Source organism: Ovis aries, chromosome 15, assembly GCF_016772045.2.
Source record: "Ovis aries strain OAR_USU_Benz2616 breed Rambouillet chromosome 15, ARS-UI_Ramb_v3.0, whole genome shotgun sequence".
NCBI classification, from domain to species: domain Eukaryota; kingdom Metazoa; phylum Chordata; class Mammalia; order Artiodactyla; family Bovidae; genus Ovis; species Ovis aries.
In genome coordinates, this window is record NC_056068.1 from 58,501,967 (window position 1) to 58,525,576 (window position 23,610).

The window sequence follows — 23,610 nt, forward strand, 5'->3', positions numbered from 1 at the left end:
CTGGGATTTACAGGGAATCAAATTCAGGCTTTTTTATTGCTTGTTATAAGTACTTTGGTAATTTTGTAAATATAATTGTACTGTAAAACCCGTGCACTCAAATGATCAATCATATCAAGTCAAAATTAAACTTTTAAATAACAAAGCACATGAGTAGTAGCATTAGGGGAATAGTTAAGAAGGCAGACATGAACAAAAATCTTAGGGCACACAATTCTAGGAAAGATGTTTTGAGTGAAAGATGCTCACACCTGTGTACACACTTGACCCATCTTCCAAAGAAGATATTTTTGACCCACAATATCTCATTTGCATAAGATGAATTGAGAGACAAATCATATAGATTTGTGAGTGGAATGCTTTTTCTTTATGGAAAAAGAAGCCTAAAGATTTTTCTTACAATCTGCTGTTTTAAATCACAGGACTGGCTTGCCACCATTATAATTACCTAATTTTTGTGTTACTCCACTTGACTTTTATATCCCCAAGACTCTGCTCCCCATCTGAATATAATAACTTAGACCAGGGCGTTGGAAACTTCCCACAGGAACAGTTCCCTCGATCCCCATCTTCGTCGGATAATATGACATCTTTATCCCTCACTACATCCACTATTATTTTTCAGTTCTCATTATTATACCTTTAATTCTATCTCACCCATTTATTTCTAGTTCTTTACAATTTCTTTTCCCAGTTACAAACTATTATCTCTCTTTTATTATCATTTTTCCCCTAATCATCTTCTATTATCTCTTATTTTAGTACTTGGCTTTCCCTCTTTGATGTCTTCTAGTTTGAACTTCAGGTAATTTGACCCTTTTTGTTAATTCTTTGACTTATCATAGATCCATTATCTATTATTTTTTTCCATCTTTCATCTTTTTTCTATATATTGAAATTCACACAATTGTATGGTTTAGCTGCAGCCGGCAGGGTGATGAGCTGTGGAGAGCTGTCAGAAGGTGAACAAACAGGCTTTTATGATAAAAGGTTGAAGTCGAGCACACACGAGGTTAAAAAAAGCATTTATTATAGGATTTAGAGAATTGAATGTACATGACATCCTTCTAAATAAAGGAGAAAAAGTACACTGAGTAGGTAATGACATCATGACAAGAGGAAAGCACTATTTATCTCATCAAAGCTTAGTGAACTTAAATACTAAATCACATAAAGCATGCATTTTCAAAATAGTTTGTGGAAGGTTAGATCAGAAAATCCACATTTGAAGTCTGTATGCATACGCCAGAAGCACCGGCTGTTGGAAATAGCACCTGACCTGGGAGACAGGAGATTTCACCACTTGTTTAAACTTTCTTCTTTTTGACTTTTATTTTTTCCTCTGTAAAATGGAGTTAATAGACCATATTGCAATAGTTATAGATCCTAGAGTCCTAGACTCTTGTCATACCATCTATGTGGCAAGATCTGGAAGAAAAGTTGAAAATTTTCCATTCATACGCTCTTGAATTTAGATAGATTCGAATGCAAATTGTGTGCTCTTGACAATTATTCTCAGCTACTTCAATTTTCTTATATTAAAAAAGACTTTGCTACACATGATGATGCGTTTAATCAAAACTCATGGAATTTTAAAAATTGTTTTTTAAAATAACTCCTGTTAGCTTAGTAATTCTACTTTAGCAATATATTCAGAGAAAATATGATAAAGGGGAAAGCCTTTAACCTTTGATGCAAAGTCAATGAGTCAATGCAGTATTTCCTTAAAATAAAATAAGGACATTTTTGAAATCATGTGAATATTCAAAAAGGAAGGAAATGGTTAAATAACTTTTCATGAAGCATGTTTGAGAAGAGATCAAACACTAAAAAATATTTTATTTTTTAGATAAAAAGGCTGTTTCAACATTATGTAAACAGTAAGATCTTAATGGTGTTAAAATGCTTGGAAGGAAAACAAATAGAAATCAAAATAGTGTGTTTGGGCAATCTAGGTGGGTTTGAGTACTTCTATGTTCTTTAAAATTTTTGTTATAAGATTATTAATTTTTAATGGAGAGAAGATTAATATATTCATTTGATAAATCTGGTACAACAGTTAAAGAACGTCTCTATGTTCCTTCTGTGTAGCAGGATTGTATTTCTCAGACCCAATGCATTGTCAGGAGGGATGTTTAGAGCTGTAAATATGAAACTCAAGCTTAATCAAATCAAACCAAATCTCAGAAAAAACATAGTTCACCTATCTAAGGGATTATACATGTTGCACTGAATTTTAAGGCATCTGATTGCCTGTTGCATTATATAAGAAACAGTGAAGTAATTAGCTTTTATTGATCTGTAATTTTACTTGGCCTAATTTTATGTGTTCACCCTGGAGCATGATACTCAGCAGTCAGGTCCTACATTTCCCCCTTCTGTTTCCTATGATATGTCGCTACCTCAACTTCGCAGGCAAAGCACATTGTTTATTTACTGAAGCACTTTTGTAGGCAGAGTGCTATCTTTCCTGCACCTGTTGGCTGCAACAGATTAAAGGATTTTGGAAGCTTCTTGTTTGTAATGTCCTTTCCCGAAAAGCGAATCATTAAATGCAGCAGTGTAGGAAAAGCTAGTTGGAAGATGAGGGCAGAAGGAGAAAGCCTGTATTACTATTACTCCAAGTGACATGATAACATAGAAATGAAATTTCAGGGATTTTTGGGTCCTTATTTACTCCAATACTAACCAAAGTTATCGTTACCTTGGCAACCCTCAAAGCTACTGAAAATCTAGGCAGGGAACATAGCAGATACTTCACCCTCTTGTACTGCACCATGGAGTCAGGAAATATTAAGTCATGTTAAATATAAATCACATGCTCTATGCCTTCTATAAATGGCTTTTAGAATAACATAATTTCCTCGGTCAAATTTTCTCAAGTCATTATTTCTTTTTCGCTTTTATTTTCTTAAATGGCACAGCTCAAAGGAAGCAACCACATTAGAAGCAGGAGAAATGTTCATGAGAGCAAAGTAGAAAGGACAGACTAATTGAAATGATATGAGAAGCATTTCAAACTCTTCTCCAAAATAAGAATCAGCTTCATTGTATTTAAAAATCCCTGGAAGGAGTTTCCTCGTCATCTCTGTTTTCAGCTTATTGACTTCTAGGGATGTGAAAAATGTGCTGGATAAGAGAAACAGCTGGAGTTTTTAAAATCAATCCCACTATGAGTTTGAATATTCTGCAGAGTTGAGAGATGCTGCTCAAAGCACTCAGCCTTCTTGCCAACCTCTACTCACATGTAATATGAAGATGCTGCCACATGGTGTGGAGATGCTTGCTGCTCCAAGTATGGTCTGAGGACCATCAGCACCAGCCCTGCATGGGAACTTATTGAGGAAAACTTTGAGTACACAGCCCAAGTCAAGTTGTGTCATAGTCCCCAGACTTCCTGGGTCATAATCTTTGTAACAAGGTCCCCCGCTGATCTGAGAAGCACTGTATAATTTGAGAGTCTCTGATAGAGATCTTGACACCATGTCTTGGCTCATGGAAAATGCTCAAAAACCAACCAGCCTGTTCTCCTTGCATGTAACAGATAGGACTTCACCCTTGTTTCAAAACTGATGGGCCCTAATTTTAAGGTTACGGAAAAACCCAAATGGTCATCCTTCAACTCCTTTTTATCACTGTGAATTTTTCACAGGGTTGATGTTCTATTCTTCTGTGCAGTTTAACACTTTAATCCAGCATTAAACCCAAAATGTGCTTAATTAGTCATATTATATGCATCATTACCTAATCCAAATGCTTAGCTTCTGGAGGTATTTATAACACATTAAATTCCAATCTACATACTGGAAGCCTAAGTTAACATAATTATACTAAAATCACAATTAAATATTTGAAGAGTAAGTTGAAGAATGAGACAATTTTTAAGGTAAATTACAAATTTTTGTAAAGTCTGGAATGGTTAAGGGCTTTGAGTCCTATTTCATGCCTTTGACCCTTTCTAGCAAGGGTCTTACTCCCATTTATAAAAATGTGTAAATAATAGAAATAATATGAACTACCTAATCCAGGGTCAGTGAGAATGGTTATATTTGCCCCTCTGTTATTATATTTAGAAATTAACTGCTTTTTAGATGGACAGGCATCTGCATGGACCCACATAGAAGAATATGAAAAACCCTTCAATACATAAAAATTATATAATTTTATCATTCATCACCATTCATTATAAAAATTAAGAAAAGTTTGAATCATTGAATAAATAAAGACAGTCAGATTATTATTTTCAATTATATACAGTGATTTGAATAAATCATTTAACAGTGTTCCCAAGTAGAGATCCTCAGGGACCCACTTTAATGAAAACTGAAAATGCCTCTGTAATTAGCAATCATGTGCATTAAAATTTTACTTTCTTAAACAGTTTAAATGTGCTTTCTGCCAGGCTTGCCTCATCTTAGTGATAGAAGGATCCTTTCTCACCTGGTAATGCTTGTGACAATCCATCACCTCCCTCTTCTACTACCCCATGGTAAGCAGGAGTGTTATCCGTGCAAAAACATGATGGTAGATATTTGATATTGAAGATCCCACAGGAAAAATATTAACTTGCCTGTATCAGAGATAACCTGACCCCCAGAATCTTTTTTCCTTTCTTTGAGCATATTCACTGATAAAAGTTTCAAGTGTAAACTTTAACCGAGAACAATTTTTTCATATTCCAAATTAATAGGGACATATAGACAAGCTTTTTTAAAAATTTATTTTACTCATTTATTTGGCTGTGCTGGGTCTAAGTTGCAGCACGTGGGATCTTTGATCATTGTTGGAGCACAGAGGATGTTTTAGTTGTGGCATGTGGGATCTAGTTCCCTGACCAGGGGTAGGACCTGGTCCCCCTGCCTTGGATGTGTGGAGTCAGAGCCAATTGACCACCAAGGAAGTGCCTTGACAAAAGTTTAAGTTAGAAAACTTGGCAGTCACTTTCCTCATCAAGGAATGACAAATTAATTTTATAGTATAAACCTCATAGTATTTCTTCCCTTGGCAATAACTGAGTTGTGTCTGAGGATACAGATTCTCGCCCTGGCTTCCTGAGTCTTGTAGAATTGACTGGGTCATTTAACCATTTGTAACCTAGTTTGTCGGAGAAGGCAATGGCAACCCACTCCAGTACTCTTGCCTGGAAAATCCAATAGGCAGAGGAGCCTGGTAGGCTGCAGTCCATGGGATTGCTAAGAGTCGGACACGACTGAGCCATGTCACTTTCACTTTTCGCTTTCATGCATTGGAGAAGGAAATGGCAACCCACTCCAGTGTTCTTGCCTGGAGAATCCCAGGGATGGGGGAGCCTGGTGGGCTGCCATCTATGGGGTCGCACAGAGTTGGACACAACTGAAGCGACTTAGAAGCAGCAGCAACCTAGTTTGTAGGGGGCAGGGATTCTGTCCTGTACACTGCTGCGTCTCAGTGCCTAGAAGGGTATCTACCCTACACATTGAACAAACAAATATGTCAAACCTTCTGTATCTTTTTATAGGGAGAGTTGACCGCAGAGCCTCCCAACTGGAGTGACCTATTTTATGAATAGTCCTAGTTGGTTATAGGTCTGCTGAAATACTGTTCCCCTGCCCCAGCCTAAGGGCAGTAGGGCAGGGCCTGAGGCAGCTGGAACTCTGGCGGTGATTACTTAGGAGCTTCTTTCATTAGTTCAAAGGCTCCACAAATAAAGTGTTGTCATTTTCTATGTGTGCCATGATGTGGAAAACATTGGGAAGCTTTTATTTGGAGCAAGAGTGATAAACACTAAATGTCTACAGGGACCAGACAGGTAATTTGAGTGGAATCAAGCTGGCATAAGTACCTGCTAACTGATAGGTTGAGCCCTGGTTTAGAAAGCAAGTGCAATGAATTTGAAAATGTCATATCAAACTGAAACTGATCACAGAAACTTAAATCCTGAAGGCATCAGACACAGACATAGAATATGCAAAATGAACATCTTTGTGAAATTATTGATATATTTCTGATTCGAGTTACATAAATATCAGCATCTAGAACATGCCATACTTCTGCCTGTCAGTTTTATCCCCTATCCTTCACCATTTTTGATCCTCATTTTTCCCATGCTTATTTCACCTTTTCTATTACTGATCGGAGTTCACTTCTTTCACTTCTATTCCAAGTGTGTAGATATAATTGCACACACTGATTTGTGTCAAAAATTTTTATTTTGTGCCCTCAATGTGTTTTTTGTTCATGATACCACAATTCCTTTTTTCCCTATCTTTTATATAAGGGCCTAGAAAACACCATGCATTATACTAAAATCTTAGGAAATAGATTACTATGACATAATTTGTGTCTTGAGAAGCTCACAGTCTAGTAGGAAAGCATATGATAAGCTTTAGTAGAAATAATAATGAACTTTTCTTGATCTCTAATTGGGTCCTAGAAATTATTCTAAGCAAGTTTTATTTATTATTTCACTTAATCATCATGAAATACATGTTTAGACCCTTCTGTGCTAATCTAAATTTTCTGAAAGCGACCATAAATTCCTATGTTTTCCTGTGTATTCCAATGCCAGACAGGCTTGATACATTTTCATGGTGCGTTCTTACCATCTGCACTCAGTTACCCTTCCAGTCCTGATCCTTCTTCCATACCAAACCCACAGGTACTTACATACCTGTGATCGATGTATCTATAAGGGTTTATTTTGGTCTGGATATTGCATGCTTCCATATTTCAAGGATGTCAGTGCATCTCAGTTATACACATTAGCTGTAATTTATTAAGGTATAGCAACGAACAAGAAATTCTCCACAGACTATCTCCAACACTTACAGTAGTCCTGCAAGGTAAGAATAATAATCCTGCTTCAAAAATGAGACCAGGAACTTCCCCAGCAGTCCAGCAATTAAGACTCTGTGCTTCCACTGCAGGCAGCATGGGTTTGATCCGCAAATTAAGGTCTGGCATGTCATGTGGTGTGATTAAAAAAAGATGAGGCTCAAATAAAGTAGTCACTTTGTCCAAGTTCACATAGATGGGCTGTTGTGGTTTAATTAATAAGTCGTGTCCAACTCTTGCGACCCCATGGACTGTAGCCTGCCAGGTTCATTTGTCCATGGGATTCTCCAGGCAAGAATAATTACTAGAATGGGTTGCCATTTCCTTCTTCAGGGGATCTTCCAGACCCAGGGATTGAACCCTGGTGTCTAAATTGCAGGCAGGTTCTTTACCGACTAAGCTATGAGGGAAGATTTCATGTAAATACTAAGTACCAAAACTTGGATTCATGTTTATATTTGACTTTAAAATCTAGGTGTAGCCATTGTTTCTCTCTTACTTAAAGTAATTTAGTCCAGCCATTTGTCAGATCCTAATAAACCCATCTGCAACTTCCCCTGGGAAGTGGTAAAACATCTTTTACCTTCAAACGAAAATGGCAAGGCTTCTATTTCATCTAGAGACACCTTGGTCAGCTCTGGGTCTTTGCAAGTTAAAATATCATAAAGTTGAAATCACCTCTAAAATGAAATATTTCTTCCAATGAAGATGTTTAGATTCTGTCCCTTGACCTGTATAGACATTCTTTATGTTTCCTTTTTTAGCAAACCTTTTGTCTCTCTGAACTTTCCTTTTTTTTTTTTTAAGAATAACTATCTCTATTTCTTCATCTCATCTTCATCAGAGTTTAAATTCTCTTTCCTTTCCCTGTTCCTTTCAGAACATGTTGAAGGTTAATGTACCAAGTGTGATGTGCTCAGCCAGCTCTTCATCCTCTTCTAGTAACAGATTCTGCTTTCCCCCATACTCTGTGCTGCCACTGGCCGTGAAAGTGATCATAGGATGAAATCATGGCCAACCATATTACCCCATCTCTCTGATAATAGTGACTGGGACAAAGGTTTCTATATGGCTATAGCATGGCCAAACAGAATTCTTCTCAGAGACTGTCATCAGGCTGTTGGGCCAAAAGAAGCTTTCTCTTTTCACTGGAACAGCTAATCCGAGACTCTTAATAGAAATGTCTTCTGCCAGTGGAGAAGGCCTATATGAAATAACAGAGGATAAGACCAACATATAAAATGAGCAGTGATAAGCAGAGAGGAGAAACTGGCTCTGAGACTCTATTTTCCATCCTTCAAGTTAAGGTTTTATCAGCTCTTTCTCCAGGTTAATAGGTTAACTGAAAACTCATGTCAGCTATATAAATAAAAAATTCCCTCCTTGCATATGGAGTCTCTATAATTAACAAAGGGAAAAAATCCTAATACGTGCATCCCATATTAAGGTATAGAGTTTGGAACTGAAAATACTGTAAAAAAAAAAAAAAAACCAAGCATACCACTTCCCTTTCTTCAGATATTCTTATTCTACAATAAGAACTAAGAATCTTTTCATTCTCTCAGCAGCCAAGTCAACACTACCAACTCACAATAAACTTCCTAAAAAAAAATAATATCTATGAATCTTATATTTAATCTAATGTACTAATGAATTTGGGGCTTCCCTGGTGGCTCAGAGGTTAAAGCATCTGCCTCCAATGTGGGAGACCTGGGTTTGATCTCTGGGTCGGGAAGATCCCCTGGAGAAGGAAATGGTAACCCGCTCCAGTATTCTTGCCTGGAGAATCCCATGGACAGAGAAGCCTGGTAGGCTACAGTCCACAGGGTTGCAAAGAGTTGGACACGACTGAGCAACTTCACTTTCACTTTCACTTTTCACTAATGAGGTTAGATTCTATTAGAGCCTGAGTCTATAATCCATCATTTTTTTTTCTTTCTACAGCTTCATGTACTTTGCATATTTGAAAAGCTTATACTTCCTGACTCTAGCCTGGTGACCTTGGACCCAATCTTATAATTTAGGTAATGTTAAAATTTGAAGAATATCTATCTCTGATTATTGTGAGTATAGAGTTCATGTCAAGGGATAATCACAATGCCTAACATATAGTAGATACTCAAATGCAATAGCTATTTTTAAAAAGAAAGAAGGAAATAAAAAGAGATCTTTGAAAAACAATAGAAAATTGTGCTCTAAGATTTAGTCAGTCAAGTAACTAGGCTCTTTGATATGGTTTTTAGGCATTCATAAGTCTATTTCCTTGTATGATTATTGAGGTTATGTTTCTGTTGTGACTGCCAAATGCCTTGCTTAATCCAGATAAACATAAGCCACTTTTTTAGAATTTTTGTCCAAAGGGGAATGAAGCTAGACTGATCTGACTCACCCTTTGTAAACTTTTCCTAGTTCCTGCTGATCTCCACGTCCATTTCTAAATGTTTGCAAAGCATTTCTTTCTTTTTTTTTCCTTTTTGACTATGTACATTTTTCTTTATTGATGATACATGACCAGGTGGGGCTCCCTAATGGGCTCCCTTTTCTTCAGGAAATCTGGCATGGAAACTTTTGAAGATGGATGATTCTCAGTGTGTTGGGGGATTGAGCTGGAGCAAAGGCTCCTCAACAGCTGAGGACCTCTTTTTTCCTTCTCTTGTTTTCACTGAGGCTTGTGGTTCAGGGAGCTCTTATTCCTTGGAAACCACATGGACCATAAAGCCTACCACCCTTTTGCTCTAGCCAAACTCATTGTCATAGCAGCAACTGTGCTTCACAGAGCAGTCACTGAGGGTGATCCCAGCCCCAGCATCAAAGGTGAAAGAGGATGTATCAATGTTAAAATTACAGGAGGCAGCCTGTTCCTCTGTGTCATCCAGGATGCCCTTTAGGGGACCTTCTGTTGCCTGCTTCACCACCTTCCTTCTTGATGTCATCATACTTGGCAGCTTTCTCCAAACTGTAGGTCAGATCCATGACACATTGGAGCTGAGACATAGGATGCCATGCCAGCCAGTGAGTTTCCAGTTTAGCTCAAGGGGTGACCTTGTTCATAGTCTTAGCAGTGCCCATCGAAGCAGGGATGATGGTCTTCTGGGAAGCCCCACAGCCAGCATGCCACAGCTTTCCAGAGGAGCCATCTGAGACTTTCTGTGTGGCAGTGATGACATAGACAGTGGCCTTGAGTTGCAGGCATCATGAGTTGCCAAAGTCATCCTGGGTGACCTTGGTCAGAGGGGCCAAGCAGCTGGTGGTAGAGCAGGCATTGCTGACAATATTGATGATATTGAGGTTATGGTCATAATTCTCATGATCTATGCCCAAACATGTGGACAGTGGCAGAAGGAACAGGGATGATGATGACCCTTGGGATCCATACTTTCAGTGAGTCCCAGCCTTCTCCAAGTTAATGAAGACATCAGTGGTTTCAACAACATATTTAGCACCAGCATCACCTCATTTGATGTGGGTGCTTCCAAGTACCCTATCTTTCTCTTGGAAGAAGGAGATGAGCCTTCCATTGATGACAAGCTTCCCATTCTCAGCCTTGATTGTGGTATAACTTGCTATGGAATCATATTGGAGCATGTAGACCATGTAGCTGGGTCGGTGAAGGGATCACTGATGAGACAATATCCATTTGGCCAGAATTAAAGGCGTCCTGATGACCAGGCACCCAGTATAGCCAAATCCATTTACTCTGACCTTCATGACTATGTCTCAGGGATGTGGCTAGTATTGCACAAGAAGATTCGGCTATCTGTCAAAGAAGGAAGAACAAAGATCCTCATTTCCTTAATAATTATGAAATTGTGCTTAAGATCCACGTCAGGCTTTAAAGTTTGTATGTAGCTATCTCTGTCTTTTTAAAAAAACAAAATAAGAACCACCACTGTTTACTTGCAGCCTTGAGGCACCAAGCCCATTTGTCTATGATGGCTCAACACCACTGAAAACAGCACAGTAATTTCAAACACAAGTTTTTAGTAGCCTGAAATGTAGCCTCATTTAATTCAGCCAATGCTTTTCTATAATTCATCCAACTACACATAATGGGAAGCTCCTCTTACCAATCATGCTCATTATGCGTATTTTTATTCTGAAGATCATTCTCAATACATAAAAATTATGTATATATAAAATATATGAATATGTATGTAATTTTATTAGTTCATAAAAGAAATCATTATGTGTCAAAATTTCATGTTTATTTTATTACCCTTGCTCTGGAAATTGGTATTCATGCATCTGGGTTATAAATGTCATTCCCTCAATTGGTTTCATGAGTGAATCACTGGGCACCACCTACACTTTGTTCTTGTGTCAGACCTGCTGTCCTCCATAATAGCAAGCAGTCTCAGAGGTTTATCTATGTATTTTTCCCCTTTCCCTCCACATCCAATTTAATCATTTGATTATTCGAGATAGAATTTAGACAAATATAGTCTTCCTTGCTCTTATTAAAGTCACTATGAGTTTGTCAAATGAAGCTTTACCTTAGAGACACCTATATTCATATATATGGTCAATAGTTATAATCAATCTTTGTTCATTAAAAGTTCCTAATTTATTAGTATTCCTTAAGACACTATCGGAGAAGGCAATGGCACCCCACTCCAGTACTCTTGCCTGGAAAATCCCATGGATGGAGGAGCCTGGAAGTCTGCAGTCCATGGAGTCGCTGAGGGTCGGACATGACAGAGCGACTTCACTTTCACTTTTCACTCTCATGCATTGGAGGAGGAAATGGCAACCCACTCCAGTGTTCTTGCCTGGAGAATCCCAGGGACGAGGGAGCCTGGTGGGCTGCTGTCTCTGGGGTCGCACAGAGTCGGACACGACTGAAGCGACTTAGCAGCAGCAGCAGCAGCAAGACACTATTGTTTTCAATTTTTTTAATGTTTTTCATAATTGAATCACATTTTTTGCCTTGCATGGTGTTAAGGCAACAACCTTATCAAGTTAGTTGGGTTGGGGGGGATACACTGTCTGTCTCTCTGTCTAGGCTAGGTGCCTCAGACATCTCAGTAACAGGAGTATTTCATCATATAGGACACTTTTTTTAATCATGTTAAGCGCATATTAGAGAGCTAATAGGGAAAAAATGAAATTACAACTCAACAAAGTAATATATTAAAGTTATCTTAAGAAAGGATTATGATAACTTTTTATTGTACGTTAGATTGTATGCTTCCCCTCCCCCTTTTCTTCCTTTATCCTTTCAGGTGGCCTGGTGTGGGTGCTAATGGTGTTCAGGATAATTACAATTACCCCTCATTATTATGTTCTTTGTATCTTGTAACCTAACCCAGGTTGAGCTGCTCACTATTCACAGACCAATTCCAGAGGCAAGTGTTGGTAGAAAAGAAAGATGCTTTAATCGGAAAAGCTGGCAATCTGAGGAGATGGCGACTTGTGTCCAGAGACCAAGTCCAAAGATGCTGCTGCTGCTGCTAAGTCGCTTCAGTCGTGTCCGACTCTGTGTGACCCCATAGACAGCAGCCCGCCAGGCAATCTATGACAGTTTTTAAAGGGAAAAATGGAGGGGAAAGGATCCCAGTGAATCATGGAGGCAGGAGGTTAGGTTCTGCATGTCCACTGTGTGCAGACTGACTGGCTGTCTCCTCAGATATTATCTTGCCCCAGTGATCTGCCTGCAGCATTGCTTTGGGGGGATTTTGAGGGTTACTTACTTCTTCATTTCTAGGAAAAGAATCAACAGGTTAGGCAAGGCAGTGTGCGTATTTAGAAGAGCATAAGCCTGGAGTCAAGTTTCGATAGCTTAGTGATCATATTCCTTATTATGTTCTTTTAAGGTTAGAGGGGAACAGAAATGGGCAAACAGGAAAGGGGGAAGAGCTGCTTCCAGTATAACCTCCTTCACCTCTCTGCTTGCTTCCCCTCCTCCACAGATTATACAAGGGGGCAAGGACAATGCTGGGCTTCCCAGGTGGCACTAGTGGTTAGGAACCTGCCTGCCAACGCAGGAGACGTAAGAGACCCACATTCGATCCCTGGGTCAGGAAGATCCCCTGGAGGAGGGCATGGCAACCCACTCCAGTATTCTTGCCTGCAGAATCTCATGAGTAGAGAAGTCTGGTGGGCTACAGTCCAAAGGGTCACAAAGAGTCGGGCATGACTACAGTGACTTAGCACGCACACAAGTATAATGCCACTCATTGTCATTGCTTGGAAGTTTAGAGCTTTGATACAGTCAACTAAAGCATCAAATACAGAATACAAAGTATCAGCATGGGTTATATCCGAGTGTGTGTGTGTGTGTGCGCGCACGTGTGTGTGTGTGTGTGTGTGTGTGTGTGTGTGTATGTGCTCAGTCATGTCAGACTCTAAGATTCCATGACTGTAGTCTGCTGGGTTTCTCTGTTCATGGGATTTCCCAAGGAAGGATATTGGAGTGGGTTACCCTTTCCTACTCCTGGGGATCTTCCCAACCCAGGGATTGAACTCCTATCTCTTACGCCTCCTGCATTGGCAAGCGGATTCTTTATCACTGTGACACCTGGGAAGCCCCGTCTTCAAAACTTACCTGCAAATTGGTCAGAAAGAAAAGAAAAAAGAGAAGAAATATTTTCTAGCCATACTTCTTCCCAGCTAAAAATCTGGGTCTAGTTTTTGAGTGAAAATGAGTGAAGAGTCACCACCAGGAAAGATGGTATTTGATTTTTACCTCCCTTTCTTCCCAAATATCCTTCACTGAATTCAGATTTAATTATTTTATTCTAACTTTTGGTAGTACACAGATACTCTTTTGTTCCCATTTTCTGGTTATTGGATCCTGATTTTTCTTGAGAAAGCTCCACTTTCCCATTTTCTCACTCAATAGGATCCAGATGAACATTGAACATAGCAATGGCTTCCCTCTGCCTACAGAGATTGGTATAGGGATGGACACTTGACTGAAGTTGGTCCATTTAGAACTAATACTGGCGGCTTCTGATAAAAAGACTAGAGAAGCAACATTCTTTCTCATGCAGTTGCTAAGACAGTATAATTCAAGTTTAGAAGCCTTAACATCTATTTTGCTGGCAGGAGGAAGTATGAAGTAGAAGAAGGAAGCCCACAAAGAGCAAAGCATAGCCTAGGGATCAGAAAAGCAAGTCTTAGTCTGGATGAGGACTTCTGAGCACCTGGATTAAGCTACTCCTAAAGCCACTTATTTCTAAGAATCTTGAGCTACAAAATATATTAAAGTACTATTTTTTGTTTGAAGGTTTGGAAATGGAAAGTTTCCTATCTCTTACAAGTGAAAGAGTCCTGCCTTACACATAATTTTCCTCCTCAAACACCTTCATTTTCCTGAACATTGAAGAACATCATTTATCTGCTATTTGTTTTCCAACTTTGTAAAACAAGTACACTTAGAGACCTGTTTGTCTCTATTGCCTCTTCATATTAGCTTCATTCTCATGTCATGCTCATTTTAAAAAAGTATTACTATATTCCCTGGACCCTGAAAAGTGATTGACAGAATAATAGTACACATACCTTCACATTTCTGTATTTCATATATTGGAATTTTTCCACTCACATAGCCTTTAGTTCATCATATAACTGCTCAAAGTTATTCATCTGATTTATCTATCCTTTTTTAGTTATCTGATTTATGTATCTTTTTTTATATATCCCTTTTTAGTTTATTTATATATCCTTTCTCAGTCATTTTACTCTAGCTTTTATATATAATGTAAAAAAAAAAAGGCCTTGTTAACTGAGAAGGAAATTAAAATCAATGTCTGCATTATGAGTGAAAGGGGCTTTAGAAGCTCAGTGTCCTAAATATTAAGAATTGATTTCCTCACCTGCCAAGATTTTCACCTCATTATTTAAAATTTGTAGTTCCCTTCAAATTAGATTTTAGAATATTAAAAGTTTTATAGTTTATTCATATATTTTTAGACATTTAAATATTATGTATCCAATTGTTAATTATTCTTAATGGCATAAAAGGGTGTCTACTTTTTTAATTCACTAATTCTATTTTTTCAGGCAAAACCTCAGGATGCTTCTATTCATATTTCCCTTGGTTTTATTCCTTCCCTGCTCTTCCTACTCTCCCTCCCCCTCCTCCTCCTTCTTCATCTGACTAGATTGATTCAAAGAGCCTTGTTTTATATTTCAATTATAGTACATTTCTTTTAAAAACTGATGGTAAAAGAGCAGTGTTTCTCCTATTCATTTCTTTGAATTTTCCATAATTTGGATCTCAATGAGCTGTTATCATATACAAACAGCCCAGACCCTTGAGATGTTCTAGGATGAATATAATTTCTACATATTGTGATTGTTAATAGAGAATTTGGTGCACAGCACATTCTTTACAATGCAGTGAAGATAATTATAATTGGGGACACAAAATACAACCTGCCTCAGCCAGGAAATTGTTCAGAGACACATGTTATTTTTATGGGTCTCCTCTGGAAAGGGCAGGCCATGTCAAGAACTTACATTTGATATTAAAATATCAAATTACCAAATGATAACACCTTCAGGGAAACATGCTTAACTACCTATTCAAATTATATTTTAAACATTTCCCTCCAGGTGAGAATGTATCATTTTTAATATCCCGAGGCAGTTTGTCAAGTTGGTTAAAAGGATGAGAAGCTATTAAGAAAAAGCACATTTTTGAAAAGGACACATCATCTCTACATTGTGTGTAAATTATGGTAGCAAACCAAGTCCAGGAACCTTTACATGGAAGGAATAAAGAAGAAAAAATAGTTGTGATGAATTGGGTAGAAAACACAGTGGAAGTGTGACAAAGAGTCTTTTTTAAATTGTGGGAAATGTCCCTTTTGAGAAGGCTGAATTTGGAGAGGAATCCAGAGAGAAGAGAAATGACAGGACATATTACCTTTCTTTTCAATCAATGTAAATGATACTGTACTGAGCCACACTGGTCCCTCTTCAGGGCTGATGCCCTCAGTTGCTGGGATATGGCTGTTGACAGCTCTTACCTGAAAATCCCTTTCCCAAAATCACCTTAGGCCATAGAAGGCTGCTTCTAGTAGAGCAGCCTGTATCCAGTGACTGGTTGATTTTATTTTGGGGGCTCCCAAATCACTTCAGACAGTGACTGTAGCCATGAAATTAAAAGACTCTTGCTCCTTGGAAGAAAACCCATGACAAACCTAGAGAGTGCATTAAAAAGCAGACATCACTTTACTGACAAAAGTCTGTCAAGTCAAAGCTATGATTTTTCCAGTAGTCATGTAGGGATGTGAGAGTTGGATCCATAAAGAAAGCTGTGCACCAAAGAATTGATGCTTTTGAACTGTGGTGTTGAAGACTCTTGAGAATCTCTTGGACTGCAAGGAGATCAAACCAGTCAGTCTAAAGGAAATCCACATGGAATTGCTGAATATTCATTGGAAGGACTGATGCTGAAGCTGAAGCTCTAATACTTTGGCCACCTGATGTGGTCTTTTCCAACTCACAGGAAAAGACCCTGATGCTGGGAAAGATTGAGGACAGGAAGAGAAGAGGGCAACAGAGGTTAAGATGGTTGATGGCATCACTGACTCAATAGACGTGAATTTGAGCAGACTCAGGTAGATAGTGAAGGACAGGGAAGCCTGGTGTGCTGTAGTCCTTGAGGTCCCAAAGAGGTGAACACTACTTAGTGATTGAACATCAACGACTTGTTGATCCCTGAGGATCGAGGCCAGGGCTCCTTAATGAAGGGAAGGCTAACTCTGGAGGGCTTTCACAGCTCCCCTGTAGGGACTGCTGCACCATTTGCTGAAAAAGAATCAACTTCTCTCTGCCCAACTTTGCTTCCTTCTTGTCCCTTGCCCTCCCTATGTGAAGATCCTGAGTGCCTTAAACTTCTTGCATGTTAACCTCCAATACAGAATCTTCTTTCCAAGAAGCCCAATCTTCCATAACCTATGAAACTGTTTCTCTGTTTACTAATGTTTATTGTGTGAATATTATGCATTAGGGATAATATGTGCACTTTGCATGCTCACTCACTTCAGTTGTGTCTGACTCTTTGAGATCCTATGGACTGTAACCCACAAGCCTCCTCTGTCCATGGAATTCTCCAGACAAGAATACTGGAATGTGTTGCCATTTCCTTCTCCAGAGGTTCTTCCTGACCCAGAAATTGAACCTGGGTCTCCTGCATTGCAGGCAGATTCTTTAGTGCTGAGTCATTGCAAAAAGACTATATGCACTTTACACAGATTATTTATTTTGATCCTCTTGGATTCTAAGCTATCAGAGCTAGCTATGTTATGGTAATGGTGCTGTCATGGAATATGCCTGCCCAACAGACCAGACTTGAATATTGTCCACCAAGAAAGCTGTTGTTTCTTTGCTTAAACTCTAGTGCTTTCCTATCACTGTTAGGTTAATATAGAACATTTGATTTTGTGCTCTTAACCACTCATGTGTCTAATTTCCTACCACTCCTACCTTGCCCTATAGGATGATCCATATGCTGTAACTTTTGGAACTCAGCAAACCCTTTTCAACATCATGGCCTTTGAAGATGCCATTCTATTGTTCAATGATGAATAGGGGAAAGATATGTGTGGTAGGTTACCTAAGGTCAAGGACCATATCTCTCTTATTTACCACTGTGACTTCAGTACCAATCTCTGCACTTGGCATTTATTAGATATGTGTTAAAATCATAGTAATTTCTTTCTCTGACTTTTTCTCTACTTACATTTTTAAACATAATATTTTCTGCCCTTTCCTTGCTAAGATGAACGTACATATACATCCACATACAGACATGTATGTATATGTAGGATGTGTGTCTGTGTGTGTGTGTGTCTGTGTTTTTATAAATCTTCAGATTCATGTTCATATTAGCTTTTTGCCTTAGAATTAATAGTCTCTTTGAGCTGACTTTCTATATCCCTGTTTTGATTTGAAAATATAGACTATATCCAAGATTTCAGGATATGCCTCATGGCTTCCTCTAGTTACATGACTATGTTGCCATTTCTGAAATCTTTGGACAATTAGATTTAGTCATTTGTTTCTGCTATACACAAGTGTTACAATACACAAGAACTTGTACCTATAAAAGAAACTATTTTCATATTTTCAATTGACTTTATTTCGTAGGACTGACCAAAGAAATACTTGTGAGATGAGTAAGCCCTTCCCAGACTGAACATTAAAAACAAAACAAAACAAAACTTAAACAATGATAATGGATCTTTAATTTCTTTAAATATTTTTATTTCTCTGAATTCTCAATTGGTTTGAAGACTCAGGTACAAGTTAACATATTTCCAGGCTAGAAAGTGAGTGTGGCCAGGTGGGCTTGATTTTCTTTAGTCTTTCAGGAAATGACAAAATGTTCAACCTTTTGAGAAAACTTAACTTTATGTTCCTGTATTCAATGCTGACACTGCTAAGAATGAATCATTAAATGTGAGAGGAAGACTAAATGCAAAAATATTTAGTCAACTGTCCTTTCCCAGTGCTTCATTTATTTTTTAAAGCTATTTTTTGATACATAGAATATATTTCAATGGCTAGGATATAATAGGACTGAAAAGGTATTTATCAATTGTTGGAATTAATTTATAAAAACATTTTGCATACGTATAGTGTTGTAGCCACACGTTCTAGGAAACAAACTCAGAAGGACAATGCAGATAGTGAAGTGCAGTTTATTACACTGGTAGACCCAAGGCAGAGTCTCCTCTTAGCCAAGGACCCTGACCAGTTTTTGTGAAAACCTTATATACCCTAAGTGTGTGTGCTCAAACTCACCTCCCCAAATTTTCTGAAACTAGTCTGAACAAAGGAAAAGAAGGATATAGTTAAAGTTAACCCTTGATTCGTATGCCTTAAGCCTAGGTAGTTAACAGTGAACAATTATCAATAGGTCTGTGGTCATGCCCCAATAAACATAATAGGCTTTATGATTCTATTCTGTTACACAGATAATTATGGTATTCTTTTAGGCGACAGAGAGGCTAGGTACAAGCCCTGGGGCTCTTCCACCCGGGGGCCTAGTTTTCTAGTTGGTATATTGTTTCCATAGATACTGGGCATAGAGCTCAAAGTCCACAGTCTGGCCCAAGATGGAGTCCTGCTTTCAAAATGGAGCCTGTTCTGTCTGTTTCCTCCTTCAATCGACCCAAATATTGATGACTGAAATGGTACCTAGAGGGGGTGGGAAGGGGAGGTTCTTCATTAGTTAATAAATGAAAGATTTCTTGTGAAGTGAAATGATGGCACTCATTACATACTTCAAAAGGAGTTAAATTCAATATGGGAGGAAAAAACAAGCTCATTCCTTTTGTAATCTATGAGCTTCAGTTACATGAAATAATAACCATGCTTACATAGAATTCAATTATGAGAGGCATTCGGTTAATCAGATTTATGTTCCCAGTTTTACAAGGAGAAAAAAATGACAAACTAATTAAATAATATGTGTATGGTTCATGTTGGATGTCATGTCTGGATATGATGTTACATGGAGTCATGTCTGGATGTGAGAGTTGGACTATGAAGAAAGCTGAACACCAAAGAACTGAAGCTTTTGAACTGTGGTGCTGGAGAAGACTCTTGAGAGTCCCTTGGACCACAAAAAGATCCAACCAGTCCATCCTAAAGGAATTTAGTCCTGAACATTCATTGGAAGGACTGGTGCTGAAGGTGAAACTCCAAGACTTTGGCCACCTGATATGAAGAACTGACTCATTTGAAAAGACCCTGATGCTGGGTAAGATTGAAGGTGGGAGGAGAAGGGGATGACAGAGGATGAGATGGTTGGATGGCATCACTGACTCGATGGACATGAGTTTGAGCAAGCTCCAGGAATTGGTGATGGACAGGGAAGCCTGGCATGCTGCAGTCCATGGGATCGCAAAGAGTCGGACGCGACTGAGCAACTGAACTGAACTGAGCTGATGGTTCATATTGTTGATCAGCAGTTTCTTCCTAAGGTGTAAATCTATACTACTAAAAGCGTATTTATGTATTCTATACTAGACAATTTGGAATGACACTTGGAGTGCTTTATTCTTTGAAGAAATATTTTGAGTACATAAGATATGCCAGATGTTGAGCATATCGCTATTGGATTAAATGGTGAATTAAAATATATATCATCTCTATCTTCATAGAGCTAGGGGCTAGTGAAGGACATAGGCATAGGAAAAATTTATTTTGAAGAATTAGGTAAATTAAAACTCAGTGAAGCTCTGTATGGAAAGTTACATGATGCTTTAAGACTATGCACTATGAAAAAAAAAAAAAAAGACTATGCACTATGGTCATTTGACCTAATTAAGAAAGTAAGTGAAAGCTTTCTCAACAAAGGACAAGGAGATGAAAAATGATTCAACTGTTAGTTTAAGAAAGAAGAGAAAAAATTCTTAAGAGATGAGCTTTAGAAAATTCCCTGGCAGTCCAGTGGTTAGGACTCTATGCTTTGACTTCCCAGGGCCTGGCTTGATCCCTCATTGGGGAACTAAGATCCCACAGGCAGCATGGCCAACAAAAAAAGACAAGCTTTAAAATTCCTTCTTTGATATTTTCATCTGTACTAAAAAATACACATGACTGAAAGTATGATAACTTTTAAAGTGGTAAAAAGATTCCCATCTGAAGAGTTTCATTTCATTATTGTTTCAATAAATATTTTCTAGTTGTAGCAAAAAGTCATCTGGAGAGTTGGAATGTGGTAATGACCAAGAAAGACAAAATTCCTCACCTTAAAGAGCTTTACATCTGGTAACCCAAGGCAGGCTCACCAATTAAAAAATAATTTCATACATTAATTAAATTCTATATAGAAAATAAACCTAGGTAAGGGCTAGAGAGTGAATGTGACAAGGTAATTCGTTAGAGATTCATGAGAGAATATTAGTGTAAGGAGGAAAGCAAGGAGGGTAAATAAGTTTTGAGTAATAATTGTAAAGTGCCTGCACCTTTTATTTTTAAAGGCCAGTGCACTTAGAACTTGGTGTGAATACAGAGAGAATGAATATGCAAGAGAATGCTAGACAATGAGGATTTTCTACAAGAAAAAAAATTTTCTACAAGGTCTTCCTGGCTGTGGTAGAGGGTTTGAGGTTTATTTATATCAAAGAATTTGGAAAGATTTATGCAAGAAAAAAGACTTGGGTAGATCATAGTAGTAATTTGGTTATTTGGCAACATCAATGGCAGAGAAGAAGTGGTGAAATTTGGGATGTATTAAAGTTAGAAAATAACTGTTGTATAGGACTTTCAAGGGCAGGAATATAGAGGAATCAAGCAGGAGTCCTAGGTTTTTAGCATGATCCACTGGATGCTGGTCATCATGATCGTCATGATGCTCAAGGTTATCATGATCATCATGGTTATATTGTATTTAATTATCAGTAAACCCTCATATGTCTTTTACCTTAATACTTGACCATTCATCCATATATTCTTTTATTCCAATATTGACTACTTATTTTGTACCTTCCAAGAAGCACTATCCTTTGGGGACACAGAGATGAAAAAGACAGACTAGGTCCCTGCCCTACTGAAAATTCTATTCTAATTAGGAACAGATAGACCAGAAAAAAAAAAAAATGCTACAGATTATGATAAGTGAAGTGGAAAAAATATCTCCTGGGATAGAGAGTATATCATGGTACCTAAGCGAACTTGTATGGTCAGGGAAAAATTCTCATATGGTACCTAAGCCAACATCTATAGACTATAAAGGAGTCTGGCATACAGAGAAACTGGGGAAGGTTTTAAACAGAGAGTCTCTTCTTTGGCTTAGGTGCTCTAGAGCCAGTACTGAGCTGTGGCATAGACCGAGTGGGGTCTCTATGGGATTGAATCACTGACTGGATGGACATGAGTTTGAGTAAGCTCCGGAAGTTGGTGGCGATGGACAGGGAAGCCTAGTGTGCTGTAGTCCACAGGGTTGCAAAGTGTCAGACGTGACTGAGAGACTGAACTGAACTGATGGGATTGAATAACCCATAATGTTAGCTCAGCTCAGGCTGGGGCTCACTGCAAAGCTGTCACAGGAAATTGGCAGCTGCTAGGGCAGAGCTCTCATGGGCAAGTTCCATTTGTCTCTCATAGCTGATCACTCTCTCCACCCTCCGCCACTCCCACCATGTTGTGGAGCTGCTCTGCAGGGCAGCCAGGGTCTTTGTGATCTCTCTGCATTTACAAGGGTGAAGTGTGGTGGAGCAGGATGTGTCTGAAATCTGAATAGCTTCTTGGGCACGCTTGCATAACATCAACAATAGATAGTGCCACCCAACCCAGGCTCTGCCCTGGGACCAGGGTACATCTGCTTCCAGTGGTCTAGTTTTTTCCCTGGTCATGGCTGCTCAGATCCAGTGCCCTGCTGTGGTGTGGGGTGAGCAGGGCTGGAGTGTGCACTTGGCTTGGGCTAGGGCACTTGCGCTAGAACAATGAAGCAGTCTCTTGAAACCAGGCAACTGCTAAAGAGCAGACCTCTCTCTGTCCTACTTTGAGGGCTAGCCAACAAATGTGCTCCTCGCTAATTAAGTCCAGCTTGCCATAGCCCTTCTGTTTACCCCAGCTGTCCTCCAGCCAGCCAAAGGAGCTTGTCTCCTCAGCATAGGATCCCAGGACTGGAACGCCCAATCTGTGGCTCAACCTGTTCACTCCCCAAGGTACGTGTCTGCCTGTGTAATTTCTGATTTTATGAGATTTTTCCCAGGGATACAGATCTTGACTTGATCACATTTCTTCCCTTCCTACCTGATTATGTGTGTGTCTTTCTTACACCCTGAGTTGCATAGGAATTTTCCTTCCAGTTTCCAGTGAGTTTTAGTGAGAATTGTTCCACATAGAGTAGTATGTGTTTATCTTACTCCACCATCTTGATCTTCTCCTCCTGGAATTTTTCTTTTATTTGTTCCCAACCAAATCTATCCTTTCTTACAAGTTTGGAACTATGCAGATTATTTTTTTTCTTCCAAATACAAATTACTGCTACCTTGTAAGTGATTATTTGCATTTTTTTCCTTTTATCATGTTAACTTATTCCGTGTTCACTGATACTGTTGACCAGCAGTCAAGACAAACGCATGCTTAAATTCATTATGTCAGTTATTTGCAGAATACCTGAGTAATACATAAAGAAAATGACCTTAGGTAATATATATTTTGAGAACTTTATGGCAAATATTTTTCTCTTATCTCATACACTAATGATAATAGAATGGCATAAAACTTAGGTATAATGAAAATTTTCCTCAAAGCTATCTAGATTCTTTCTTACCCTTTGGATATTGTTGTAAAACAAATCAGAAAGCTCTCTCAGTGGCCAAAGATCTCTTATTTTTCCCAGTGGCTAATTTGAAATAATTGGAGGAATAAAATGAACAACAGAAATATTGGATTATAACTCATAGAATATAAAACAAATCCATGGTTTTGTGCTGATATAAATAAATAAGTGACTAAATATAATTGGGGGTAAGAGGGAGCTATCTTAAAAATGAAATCCAATTAAAAAATGTAGGTGGAATGAGGGAAATAGAAAATCTCATTAGAACTTTACAGTAATAATTGTCAATCAAAATCTACCAAAGGAATATAAAATTAGGAAATGTAAGTGTGAGGAGAGAGAGGATATTTGTATAGGCTCAAAGTATCTCCCTCAGGATATCCATTCATTATAATAGGAGAAGAATCAGTTTATAGTAGAGAAACCTGACAGACAGCACCGTAATGAAGTGATCAGTGTTGCTGTCACTAGTAAAATGATGTATTGACAACTTGTGGCCCTCGCTATGTATTGGGGAAAAAAAAAAATCACTTTATGTTGCCTTT

General features: G+C 38.5%; 1 pseudogene; it reads right to left on the reverse strand.

Annotated features, from left to right (window-relative positions):
• Window positions 1-9,456: 9,456 nt before the first annotated feature.
• LOC114118298 (glyceraldehyde-3-phosphate dehydrogenase-like) lies at window positions 9,457-10,521 on the reverse strand (annotated as a pseudogene).
• Between the last annotated feature and the right edge of the window lie 13,089 nt (window positions 10,522-23,610).